This window comes from Triticum aestivum, chromosome 3B (assembly GCF_018294505.1).
Source record: "Triticum aestivum cultivar Chinese Spring chromosome 3B, IWGSC CS RefSeq v2.1, whole genome shotgun sequence".
Taxonomy (NCBI): Eukaryota; Viridiplantae; Streptophyta; class Magnoliopsida; order Poales; family Poaceae; genus Triticum; species Triticum aestivum.
In genome coordinates, this window is record NC_057801.1 from 821,111,510 (window position 1) to 821,125,465 (window position 13,956).

General features: G+C 39.4%; 1 pseudogene; it reads right to left on the minus strand.

Moving 5' to 3' along the window:
• LOC123068015 (aminopeptidase M1-C-like) overlaps positions 1 to 13,956 on the minus strand; it is a 30,737-nt pseudogene that overhangs the window by 4,512 nt on the left and 12,269 nt on the right.

Below are 13,956 nucleotides of genomic sequence, written 5' to 3' on the forward strand. Positions count from 1 at the left end.
CACGGTAATGTACTCGGTTGTGTGCTTCCCTTCGGGAATGAAATCGTAGACTGCATTCAAAAAAATATTGAAAAATCGTATTTTCTTACTGACATCTTGGAAACTATTTTTTTAATAAAATACATTACATATGAGTGTTTTAAGCACCCATTGATTATATAAAACACAAGTGTTTAGAAACAAGACATCAATACATTGAAGATATATTGTTTAAAGAATCTACTGGTGTGTATACTCCCTCCCTTCCGGGATGGAGGTCTAAAATCTATGATCTCATTAGACACAGTAGATGGTGAGTGGAGGACGTATCTTGTAGTTCGCCAAACTACTCAAACTTTAATCTGCATTTACTATGATGTATGCATGGGTGGCCAGTAAATGAGTAGGAATTGTTAAATGCCTTGGTCGATTTCCTTTTAATCCTTGAATACATCAATTTTAAGTGCCTCGAAATGTGAAGATGTGGCGGAAATAAGTAAATGTAGGACTTACAAAATGGAAATGCCAAGAAAATGAGATAGGCGCAATAAACTGGAATGGAGGGAGTAATTAGAAAGAACTTTTGTCCAGCAATCTCCGTGTTATAATACTACACAAACCAACAATCCCTTGTAGCCCACAACTTTTGTTCCACCCAACTCCTTACATCTATTGGATCAACCCAAAACACTGTATGGTGTTCTTCTTGTGAATACTATCACATGATAAATCAAACACATAGCTGCAAAGTTGAGCCTTTATTGCTCAAATTCTCTAGTGGTCTTTATTAATATTTTTTACCCTTTTAATGATTAGTAAAAATGTATGATCTCTTCGAAGAAAAAATGGACATGAGAAGAGAGATAAACCGCAAGAGGGATGGTCAATTGTTCTTGTGCCATTCAACGTGGAATGAGGTTTATTCTAGTGGTGAGAAGCATGTTACCTCCACCACGAGAATAGCCAGTCTTTCAGGCCTACTTTCAGACAGTGGAGAAATTGTTTTGTCCATGACATTTCCCTTTTGGCTCACAGAATCAAGTCAAAACACAGGGAGGCACTGCTTAAATGGATTGATTTCCTTCCTCCTTGAGAGGTGACATGTATAGTTAGATTTTCTTTCTCTTTTAGGTTAGATTGTACATAGTTTTCTTTTATCTTCTTTTGTTTTGTTCCTTTTCTTAAGGAACCTTTCTATGTACTTGCTGTTCTTGATTTTAATAAAATGATGTGGGGTGTAAGCCCTGCAGTCTCCAGTCAAAAAAAAGAATAGCCAGTCTGGCACCTTAGCATGGCTATGATATCCAACTAGGGCTAGATGCCATTTATGATTCACCTCCACACCTCAACTCTGGAGCATCATTAGTATACAAGATCGTTGAAAGAAGAACAATTGAAATAGTGATCTATCCTTGCTAGACAATGAAATGTCTGGACATGATGCCATATATGTGAGTACCAAAAGCAGATATGCCGGAAAACCATCATTGTAAGGGGTTGTCAACCATCCAAGACAAAACAGTCTATAGTAATTTTGTCATGCACTACCAAGCATCGTCTACGTTTCACATACTCACCGAGCTATGGGGAATATGTGGGGCTTCGTGATGCGTAGATATAAGGTAGGAGGGTGATACACGTGATTACTCTATTCTGCCAATTTATTCGACACTACCGTGGTGAGATCAAGCTAAACACGAGAGGTGGGAACAAGGGGTTATGGCAATTAAAAAAAGAGGCAATACAGAAAGGTGTATCCTGATGGCGAATCATACGCCCGCTGGAGTACATCCCGAGCGGGGATGTGTGTAAGTAGTAGCATTGCATTTTAGTATCGTTTGAGAACACACAATGTTCCTTCCATTTTATTTTGGGACATGAGGTGTACTTTAAATTTAAAAAGCACACTCGTGGTGTTCTTTTGAATGACCTACCAAGTGAAATTCATAATCTAGACGCGCTAGACCAGGTTTTGCCGCATGTCTTATTTTTTCACTCGCTTTCAATTGGATGAATACATAGCAAGTTGATGCATGCATGTTATATGACTATACTGATGGATGGATCCGAATTACCTAATACAATCTTCATACAAATTTTCAACTAAAAAAATCCTTGTCATTTTTGGTGCTCTAAAATGAGAAGTTCCTTATTATGTTTGCTAATATTTTTTCTACATGGATAGTACTGAAAATTTGCTCATATTGCATGGAGTTTTCAAGAGTCAACCTTGAATCAACCAATGATATTGTAGGGTTGTCAGATTAAAATACTATATAAAAATGATGATCATTTCCTATTGTCAAAATAAAAAATCACAAGATTCTTATATTTTAACAATTATATAGTTACACCATAGATTGTATGGGTGGACACATTACTCGATGCCATATAAAGTTCATGACAACTAAATGACATGACATGTCGTGACACATTAATCAGCAATGTGATTACCTCGATTGGTTGAGATCCCGTCACGGAATCCAATCTAAGAGTTCGAATTGTGCCCTCAAGAAATGCCATCCAAATATTCCACTGAGGAAAAAAAGTATCTACTGCTTCATAGTTCATCTGTTAAAAACTAGTGCTTTCAGCATGCATAAATAACTTGGTATTTAATTCGTGATATTTTAATCATCAACTTACCCATGTAGCAAATCCCTCGCTTAGCCATATGTTATTCCACCATTCCATGGTTACAAGATTGCCACACCATTGATGAGCTAATTCATGTGCCACAGAAACTGCAATCTAAACGTAATAGATGTTTAGATCAATGAACAAAGGATATCTTTACATTACTACAATCATCAAGAAAAAGGTATAATATTCAAATGTTATCATTAGTTAAAAATTGTGATTCCCTTGTACATGAATTAAGAAGGGTAACATACCATAATTTTTGAAATCATCAATAGTAACTTATGACAAGAAAGGTCAAAAATAACTTTATGAATTACGGTCCTTACTCGACGTAGTTTGGTGGATGTTGTAGACGTCTCATCCAAAAGAAGACCTCCCTCTCCGAATGTGACCAATCCAAAGTTTTCCAAGCCCCCGGGAAAGTCAGGGATTCCAATCATGTCCAGCTTAGGGAGTGCATAAGGAGTGTCAAAGTAACTTACACATGGAGGAAATAAACACCTGGTTAGCGCTTCTCTACGATAACAATCATATCTAGAGACACTTCATTACAATCAGGAGCATACCCATGTTAATTTACTAGGTGCACATGACAAATTGTGCAAGATGTTTTGCTTGGTAATTTTGTATATAGTATAATGTGAGACGCATATTTTTTTTAGAAAATATATATGATTTTACACTAGGACACTAGGACACTTGGACATTGACTTATGTTCATATTTTTTAACTAGTTTAATTAACTGCAAGGGAAGGTTATGATCTTACTCATTATAGAGATCCAATGACTTCACTCCAATTTCCAATGCAAACTGTCCCTGTTTAGTCTTGCCAACTTCAGTGTACACGCGGACTTTGGGGCCTAAAAAATTAGAATGGTGGAAAGTAGTAGAAGAATCCAATCACATTTGAATGTATGATGTGAATGCGATAACAAAGGTGGATTTGATACCCTGTGATGTCACACCCTCTACAAACTCAAAAAGACCAACAACCATGGCAACTAAATAAGTTGACATGAGGGGTGATTCCTCAAAATGGACATTCTTGATAGAACCATCAACCGTCTCACCAAGTACAGGCGTGTTGGATAGAGCTACCAAGTCAGAATGAACTTCTAAACTTAGTTTGAACTTCGCCTGAAAATTTCAAATATCATGAGAAAAACGATAGAATGCTTAAATGACCTCATTGAGGCCCCTGGTGCACACATATGAGAGGAACATTAAGACTTCTGATAAGGTCATAAGACACATTATGACCTTATGAGTGCACCGATAATGATGCTCAAGGAATAAAAATCATAGACTAGGCCTCTAGAGAATATATAAATCTTACTATGATACTCACCTTGAAATCAGGTTCATCCCAACAGGGGAAACACCGCCGTGCATGCACGGACTCAAACACTGTGTATGCCATGTATGCCATCTCCCCCTTATACTGGTATTTACTGAAAATACGAAATACAATAGTATTAACTGTACACACATATTTCCCAAATGCTAGTGTCTTCTGTAGTTTCAGCAGTGATATCACTAGCTAGTGAATTTGGTGTCCTAAAAGGTTTTGAGCATAGGTCAAATAGATCATGTGCTCTCTCTCATATTCTATATAGAATGATCTATCGATATACATTATTAAATCTAGGTGGATTTTCTGACCATTAGGTACACATTGAGTGTGTGCTTATTTTTTTCAATCTATGCTATGTCTGGTGGTTACAGATGACAACTTTTTATACATGTTATACTTCTTTCTACAGCATGCCTCACTATTTTTTAGATATCTCACCCTCTTTACGTGTCTTACTAGTTTTTCTACATGTCACGCTTACTCATTTCACCTAGCTTACTACTTTTTGTGCATGTTGTACTAGTTGTATGCATGCTTAAAGTTTGTCTTTCCCCTTGTGTGTAGTGAAGCTATTCTAATCCTCAGAATATAATAGTGCTATCCTATACACGGAAATACATATTAACATAGATGCACACACCCGTGAGGTTGCATGCAAAGAGTAACTCATGTTGATTCCTTTGTGTCATTATATTTTTTTCATACTCTTAGTATCACTTGCTAAGCATTACACTTTCATGCATGAACTATTCTAACAATATTGGAAAAATTAAACAAGAAAATGCAAGAAGAGACTCATACCCTCTCTGAAATCCCCTCATCTGATCACTAAGTGTGTCATTGAAGTGCATCCTTAGCACACCTTCACCTAGTGGAAGATCTTTACGAAACCCGAGTACCATAATCTGATCGTCCTTGAAGAACACCACGTCGGTTGGCGCCAAATGCTGCAATAACCAGGAATCTTGAAAGCAGTGAAGATGAGATTTATTATGTACTTTGAAGAAATAAGCAACTTTTGAGAGTAGATCGTTCAGTATAGGTTGACACATCATTGTGTACCTTGAAGTGGATAGAAGCATGGTCAATTGTGAGTTCCACAACATTTAGCACAAGGAAACGAGTGGGTGCTAAAACAAAGACATTAATTGACACCACACCAGAAAATGTTGAGGAGACGAGGTTGGGGTGGAAATGGAGCTTATAGTGGGTTGGCATAGCAAAGCGCGGGAGTCGAAGCTTGCCACGGAATTGGTTAGGTGAGTCAGCTGCGATTGCTGGCGTGGGCATCGGGATGGCTATAGGCACACCAGAAATTCCTTCAAGATTTGCTCCCTGCATACATGTGGGAATAATACAAAAAGGCGAAGTAAGTATATGCACAATTGAGTAACTAACACAAAACCCCAAACATTTAATGTATTAGTAATGAGAAACCACAACTTTTTCTTGTTTGTATCATTAGCCCAAAATTTTCATTTCCAGAAGTGTTTGGTGATGTAGGCAAAGAAGAAGCAACGACGGGTACATGTTTTTTCAAAGAGCAGCTAATTCAAACATCCTTTCAGTGGAGATTCTAGGTAATTTCGGATTCGAACATTTATGACAAACTGCTATAAGGTTTAGAATTTGTGATAAACTGGGCCCAAGTTAGTTGTTTCATTGTTAATACTTGCCTAATATTTGAAGCACCGCCAAATTAGCTCCTCAATGTTTGACTTTATGCGAAATTTCATGAATTAATATTGGTTAAAAAATATAAGCAGGTAGGAATGATGTCAGAACTATCTATACTAATATATAAAAAGCACTAATGGAGCAGATCCAAAAAATCTCAAACATAGAACCAAATTGATCTAAAGGTCCAAATCGGTCCAACGTTGAGCACCAAGCACACACAAGTAACATCTTACCTAATATCAACGTGCACCTAATATCCTACCTAATACCAACATGCATTGTACACGGTTACTAGTAGATAGGAAATAATCCATCCGCATTGTTGTTTGGAAAATGGAAGGGTCCCGAAGGACCCCGATTCACATTAGAAGCATTCAAAAACAGCATACAAAAGGACTCCTTAGTAAGTAAAAAATTAGAGCCCGATGGAAACATTAGGGTATATCACCCTTGAAAACGAAACTATACTGTAATCCAGTAGACACAGGCACATTAGACAAACAGGAGCCTTCAAAATGAAACTATGTTGTAATCCAGTCCTACACACAAGCTTCAACACAACCCCAAACAAGGATTTGGATTTTGTTTCCATTTTTATACCAGATCTGGGCGAAACGGGCGAAATTCTTCATTTTGGAAAATTCTGACTGAATAAAACAAATGAAAATTTGAAATTGAAAAGAAAAATGGCCCAAATTTGAATGAAAATTGACCAAAATTATGGCCAAGTTCGATGTAGGGGCCGCCATCGCCAACTCAGTCGACACCCAAATGTAGCCTAACCCTGGCCTCGATTCGCAGCATTGCCGCCGTCGACCGGGTGGCCGCGTACATGGGCGATGTCACAGCCGCGACCTACACCATACATGGGAAGGAGGAGTGCTTGAGGAGGTGGTATGCTGGAGGAGGAGGCTGGGCGCGCTTGCGTTGCCTGCAGCCGCCGCACAAAGGATTGACAGGACGAAAACATGAAAACTGCTAGGGTTGGATCTGGTTTATATTTGAGTCTTTATACCAAAGAGGTACGTGGGCTATTTTAGGATTTGGGTCGGGCTGGAAGTCTGGAAAAAGCAGAAATATTTGACAGGGCCCAGGCGAAATGGGCAAATTTTGGACGAAATTCGGAAATTCCAGAGGAAATCCAAATCCTCCTTTTCCCCAAACAAACTAAGTCTCCAGGGACATGACCATTTGGGGCGCAGGGTCTATAAGAAGAAACTATGGACGCGGTTGAACCCAGGAAACTGCATCCGTTTTGGTTTGGCGGCCACATCCATGGTGGTCGACCCATGGTCACCATTTCATCCAAGTACGTATTTAGCAACCAGTCCTCATGACTGGGGAAGTTGGTTGGCCTCTTGATTCGTCCCTGCCATCTCTTTCCTTCCTCCACCACAACGGTACAAGATGAATCTCGTTACCAGGAGGATGTGCCTCCACCACACAGGCACTAGCATAAGCTACCAACCAACAGTAGATGGACAGTTTGACGAATTGGTCACTCGATCTTATCCCCAAGAAAAACAAACAAAGGTGAACAGGGAGGACCTCGATCGGATACCACCACATACTAGCATACAGACTGTGATCCTACTCAACGATGGTGCCATGAATTCTACTCTAGAGAATTTTGCATAACTAAGTGGATCAAAATATGCTAAACTGACAGGTCTACGGAATATTAATTGGACCTGTTCGCCGCTGCAGGTGGCGATGATGAGGTATGTGAAGAGGAGGAATTGCAGCATCGCCGGCGCTGCAGCTCCGTCCGTTGGTGCCATGGAAGGACTATGCATGCTCAGATATATGCACAATACTGTAGCTTTTAGTTGTGCAATGGTGGCCTATAGCTAACTGGGCGACCCAGCACGGGAAAGCTAGCTGGCATATAAATAAATAGCGCCGAAAGAAATATTGACCAAGTGAAGCGTAGAGTAAGACAAAGGTCAATTGATTATAATGATGACACACAGTACCATAAACAGCATACATTGACCGCCCCTGCTGGGAGCGTATAGTATGACAAAAACACCTCAGCTCAATTGATGACGGTTCGAGGTACCAGCATCCATTTCTTCCACAAGTATTTCCGGACAGAGAGAATAGAAGGGTAGAGTAAGACAAAAGAACAGCTCAACTCAATTGCTGATTCCGCAAGATATATAGTGCCATAAACATCAATTGATTAATTTCCATGATTCTTCTGTATCTCAAAAATTATTCAATTTCCTTCTACAGAACCATCAACACCAAGAGGTTAATTAATTTGGACGACGTACTCTTCCATATCTTGAAAATATTTTATTTCCTTGAGTGAAAGATATTATTCTATATCTCGAAAATAATTAATTTTATTCATTAATAAAAGATATAAGACACATATATTTCCCTATCCAAAGAAGTACTATCAATTTCATGATTAAATGATACACCCCAGGTTTACGATAGGGAGACCAATGGACGAGGGTGATGGAAGGCAATTGCAGCCCTCAAGATAGCGCTATCTAGATACATGCATTTTGGTGTGTAGATATAGGCGTATCTACACAAATCTGCGTCATTTGGATTCGAACGGAGTATTTATTTGCAATAGGAACAAGTATATCTAATATCTGTTAGGAAATATATGCCTGACGCCAAACTCCTTCATACGAAAGGATCATCCATTAATTCTTTCTTTCTTATAAAGGGGAAGCATCCCCATTAATTCAGCAGCTTAATACCCACTCCATCCCAGAATAAGTGTCTCAACTTTGTACTAAAGCTGAGACACTTATTTTGAGACGGAGGGAGTACCTCGTACTATAGCCTTCCATAAGATTGATAACCGCTCCTTAGATTATAACCCTTGTATGCATAAACAATCGAGAACAGTAATGGTGGTAGATATGTTTTATAGTCTAATAATTAATAGATCATTAGCGGAACCTGGATGCTCATATTGATTCTCACATATTCTACGAAGATCTTTAACGGTCGAACCGCAATGTCAACATATGTTATTCCCTTTGTCATCGGTATGTTACTTGACCGAGATTCGATCGTCAGTATCTTCATACCTAGTTCAATCTCGTTACAGGCAAGTCTCTTTACTCGTTCCGTAGTGCATCATCTCGTAACTAACTCACTAGTCACATTCCTTGCAAGGCTTCATATGATGTGCATTACCGAGAGGGCCCAGAGATACCTCTCTGATACTCGGAGTGACAAATCCTAATCTTAATCTATGCAAACCCAACAAACACCTTCGAAGAAACCTGTAAATCATCTTTATAATCAACCAGTCATGTTGTGACATTTGATAGCACACAAGGCATTCCTCCGGTGTCCAGGAGTTGCATAATCTCATAGCGGAGGAATATATATTTGACACAAAGAAAGCAGTAGCAATAAAACTGAACGATCGTTATGCTAAGCTAACGAATGGGTCTTGTTCATCACATCATTCCACTAATGATGTGATCCCGTTTATCAAATGACAACTCATGTCCATGGCTAGTAAACTTAACCATCTTTGATCAATGAGCTAGTCTAGTAGAGGCATACTAGGGACACAGTGTTTTGTCTATGCACTCACACATGTATCAAGTTTCCGGTTAATACAATTCTAGCATGAATAATAAACATTTATCATGAATAATGAAATATAAAATAACAACTTTATTATTGCCTCTAGGGCATATTTCCTTCAGTCTCCCACTTGCACTAGAGTCAATAATCTAGATTACATTGTAATGAATCTAACACCCAGATACGTCTCCAACGTATCTATAATTTATGAAGTATTCATGCCATTATCATTCTTGTATGTTTTACAATCATTTTATAGCAACTTTATATCATTTTTTGGGACTAACCTATTGACCCAATGCCCAGTGCTAGTTGCTGTTTTTTGCTTGTTTTTACATCGCAGGAAATCAATATCAAACGGAGTCCAAACACCGCGTAAATTTTTGGAGATTTTTTTCTGGACCAAAAGGAACCCAATGGGCCTGAGCTGCACCTGGGGGGTGCCCCGAGGGGGCCACAACCCACCAAGGCGCACCAGGGCCCCCTGGCGCGCCCAGGTGGGTTGTGCCCACGTCGGTGGCCTCCCGCACCCCCTCTTTGCACTATAAATTCCCAAATATTGCGAAACCCTTCGGGGTTAACCTAGATCAGAAGTTCCGCCGCCGCAAGGTCTCTGTATCCGCAAAAACCAATCTAGACCCCATTCCGGCACCCTGCCGGAGGGGGGAATCATCTCCGGTGGCCATCTTCATCATCCCGGCGGCCACCACGATGAGGAGGGAGTAGTCCACCCTCGGGGCTGAGGGTTTGTACCAGTAGCTATGTGTTTGATCTCTCTCTCTCTCTCTCTCTCTCTCTCTCTCTCTCTCATGATCTATATCATGGGCTTTGTTAATATAGTCGGATCATATGATGTTTCTCCCCTCTATACTCTTGTTGTGATGAATTGAATCTTTATCCTTCAAAGTTTTGTCTTGTCGGATTGAATATTCAAGGATGAGAACACATGATATATGTCTTGCAATATGAATACTTGAGGTGACAATGAGGTATCTTATTGATTGACTTGATATGTGTTATGGCATTCAACTCCCGGATTCCCGCGATGATATTGGGGTAATCTATACATAGGGGTTGATGCACGTTTTTCTCCGACGGAAACTTTGGGGTCTCTTTATAGTTCTTTGTGTGGATTGAGTATTATGAATATGAATTTGCTTTGGTGTTATTATAGTACGCACTCTAGGATAGATCGAACGGAAAAAATAGCTTTGTGTTATTTTAGTACGAACTCTTGAATAGATCGAACGGAAAGAATAGCTCTGAGGTGGTTTCGTGACCTACAAACAATTCCTATCTTCTGTTCTCCGCTAATAGGAACTCGGGAGTGATTCTTTATTGCACTTTGAGGGATAATCATATGATCCAACTATGTTAGCATTGTTGAGAGGTTGCACTAGCGAAAGTACGGACCCTAGGCCTCATTTTTAAGCATTGCAACACCGTTTTTGTGCCCGTTTACTATTTGCTACCTTGCTGTTTTTATTTATTCACATTATGAAAATATATTTTTACCATCCATATTACACTTTTATCACCATCTCTTCGCCGAACTAGTGCATCTATACAATTTGCCATTGTATTGGGTGTGTTGGGGACACAAGAGATTTCTTGTATTTGGTTGCAGGTTCGTTTGAGAGAGACCATCTTCATCCTACACCTCTCACGGATTGATAAACCTTAGGTCATCCACTTGAGGGAAAATTAGTACTGTCCTAGAAAACTCTGCACTTGGAGGCCCAACACTTGTCTACAAGAATAAAGTTGCATAGTAGACATCAAGCTCTTTTTTGGCGCCATTGCCGGGGAGGTGAGTGCTTGAAGGTATATCTTTAGATCTTGTAATTGAATCTTTTAGTTTCTTGTTTTATCACTAGTTTGGTTTATAAAAGAAAACTATAAAAAATGGAATTGAGGTTGCAGCATATTATTGATCATCTTTATAATATCTTTCTTGAAAATCATGGTTCGGAAAATTGTGCTCAATTGATAGAAGAAGAATTTAATAAAATGATTGGCATGAATGATGAGCATGATGGGAATGTTGTTAGTATGAATTCTTTGAATATCCATGATGCTAATGATATGCAAAGCCATAAGCTTAGGGATGCTATGTTTGATGAAGATGATATTTTTAGTCCCCCCAAGATTTGATATGCAAATTTGTTATAATGATTGCATGCCTCCTATTTATGATGATTACAATGATGAAAGTGGGTTTGGAAGAGTGTCAACTCTAGGTAGTAGTGAATCCACTATTTTGGAGGAAGTTGAAATTGACTATGACAACAAAGTTCCTATCTATGATGATTATGGTGATGACATGTATGCTATAAAGAATAATGATAACCATGAAACTTGTCATCATGATTTTAATTTTCACTCTCATGATAGTTATTTTGTTGAGTTTGCTCCCACTACTATTCATGAGAATAAATTTGCTTATGTGGAGAGTAATAAAATTTATATGCTTGTGGGGTCATGAAAAGAATGCTTTATGTGATACTTATATCATTGAATTCATTCATGATGCCACTGAAAATTATTATGAGAGAGGAACATATGCTTTTACATATCTCAGTAATATCAAGTTTCCTCTCTATGTGATGAAAGTTTTGAAGTTATGCATGTTTTGGTTCCCTATGCTAGTTGACTCTTGTTCCCATGAATTATTTTCTCACAAAATCCCTATACATAGGAAGTGGATTAGGCTTAAATGTGCTAGTCATATGCTTCATGATGCTCTTGTTATGTTTCAATCTTTATCTTTTATGCGAGCATCATTGAAATCATCATGCCTAGCTAAAAGGCATTAAAGAAAAGCGCTTGTTGGGAGACAACCCAACACTTTTGCCTACTGTTTTTGTATGTTCACATGATTAGGCTACTGTAGTAATTATGTTTTATTGTCTTTGTTTCAATAAAGTGCCAAGTAAAGCCTTTGGGATCATGTTGGGTGATAGTTGATTTGATCTTGCTGAAAAACAGAAACTCTTGCGCTCACGGAAATAGCTCTCATTTTTAACAGAAGAGTGCTTTTGAGTTGATTCTTTTTGCAGAAGATTAATATACAAATCCCCTGGACGCATCTGAAGGAACATGGTGCCCTCATGTGTGGTTTTGTTAATTGATGACATTGTCTATGGACTAATGGTTGCTTTGAGGTATATTCACATGATCCATAAGTATTTCTTGAAGTCCATTTGTTGGTTTCAATGAGTTTATGTGTTGACCAAGGTGCTATTCAAGGAATTATCGAAAGTTTGGTCATATAGAATACATGATACAAGGTTGATCAAGAGTAAGTCAAAGAGTGAATCAGGTTGATAAACATACAAAGCGTACAAGATGTGCCGAGAAGGATCAAGTGATCCCATGGTATGGTAAGCATTTTCCATTATGCTCTGTGTACTAACCCATGGTGTATGTGAGAGTTCTGTGTGGAGTTAGGTATGTTTCCATGGGTTTGCATCAAGTGGAAGATCTCAGACAACTATGGAGGATGACATCAAGTGGTGATCGTCATCAAGATTGCGGTGTGCAAGTTCAAGTGGTCCATCATGAAGAGATCTTGCTTGAAGCTTGATGTCCATTGTGGTGACAATGGACTTGTGAAGATATGCCGGAGAGTGGCTCACCCATAGTGGAGTATGGGGGAGCAATCAACTAGTCTTCATCGAGCCAACGGAATCGAGAAAGGTGGTCCAACTTGAGGAAGTTAGGATCATCATCATCTAGCTCAAGTGGACTATGTGCAAGGCAAAGGTTTGCCCTTGATAGCTTTTCTATTTTACTGGTCTCATGGTGGTAGGTGGGTACCAGGTTATAGGATCGATTATCATACTATCAAGGGGGGCTCTCAAGTAAGTAGCTTGATCGTATCAATCATAGAAATCTCAAACCATTGGATCCTTGCATCATCTTTCGTGGTTCTTGTTTGGTGCTTCTCTTTGTGAGTTTTTGAGCTTATTGTCATTCATGACAAGCTCGAGTTCATTGAAAACGTAGTTCTTATATGCATAATCTATTATTGTTTTTGATGTTGGAGTTTATGCTAGTTCTTCATTCATAGAGGTTTCACATCTCTATATCATAGGAATATCTCCCCTGCCACTTCTTTAATATAACTAGCTTAAGTTTACTCAATTCAGAGATCATATGCAGAAGTTTTGGCAGTTGTGGTTTTCTTGTTGCATCTATTTTGCTTGGGGCTTGCTTGTTGCACCCTTGCGGTAGTACCGGCCTAGGAAGCGGTAGTGCCGCTTGTAAGCGGCAGTACCGTCCCTGTCGGGCGGTAGTACCGCTTGTAAGATGTACTTCTGCTGTTCCAGTACCGCATGCACTTCCGCTTATTTTAGCGGTTCTGTTTTTCGTGTTGGGTTCAAAGGTAGTAGGGCGGCAGTGAGATGCTGCAGTACCGCCTATAAGCGGTAGTATCGTCCCGGTCAACCGATAGTACCGTTGCTGGGGTACTGCCCTCATGTTCTACTGTGCCCTACCTCCTCTGCTCTTGTGTCATGCTTCTCCCACGGTAGTATCGCTAGGATGAGCGGTAGTACTGCTTCGGAGGCTCTACCTCCCCAAGGTTCCTCGCCTTTGCTCTATTTTCCTAGATCTACCGTTCGAGCGGTATTACCGCTCCATGGAGCGGTAGTACCTCTTATATGCGGGCTAAGAGCATAACGGTTGGATTTGGGAGGGCTTATAAAAGGGGATCTTCTTCCCTAT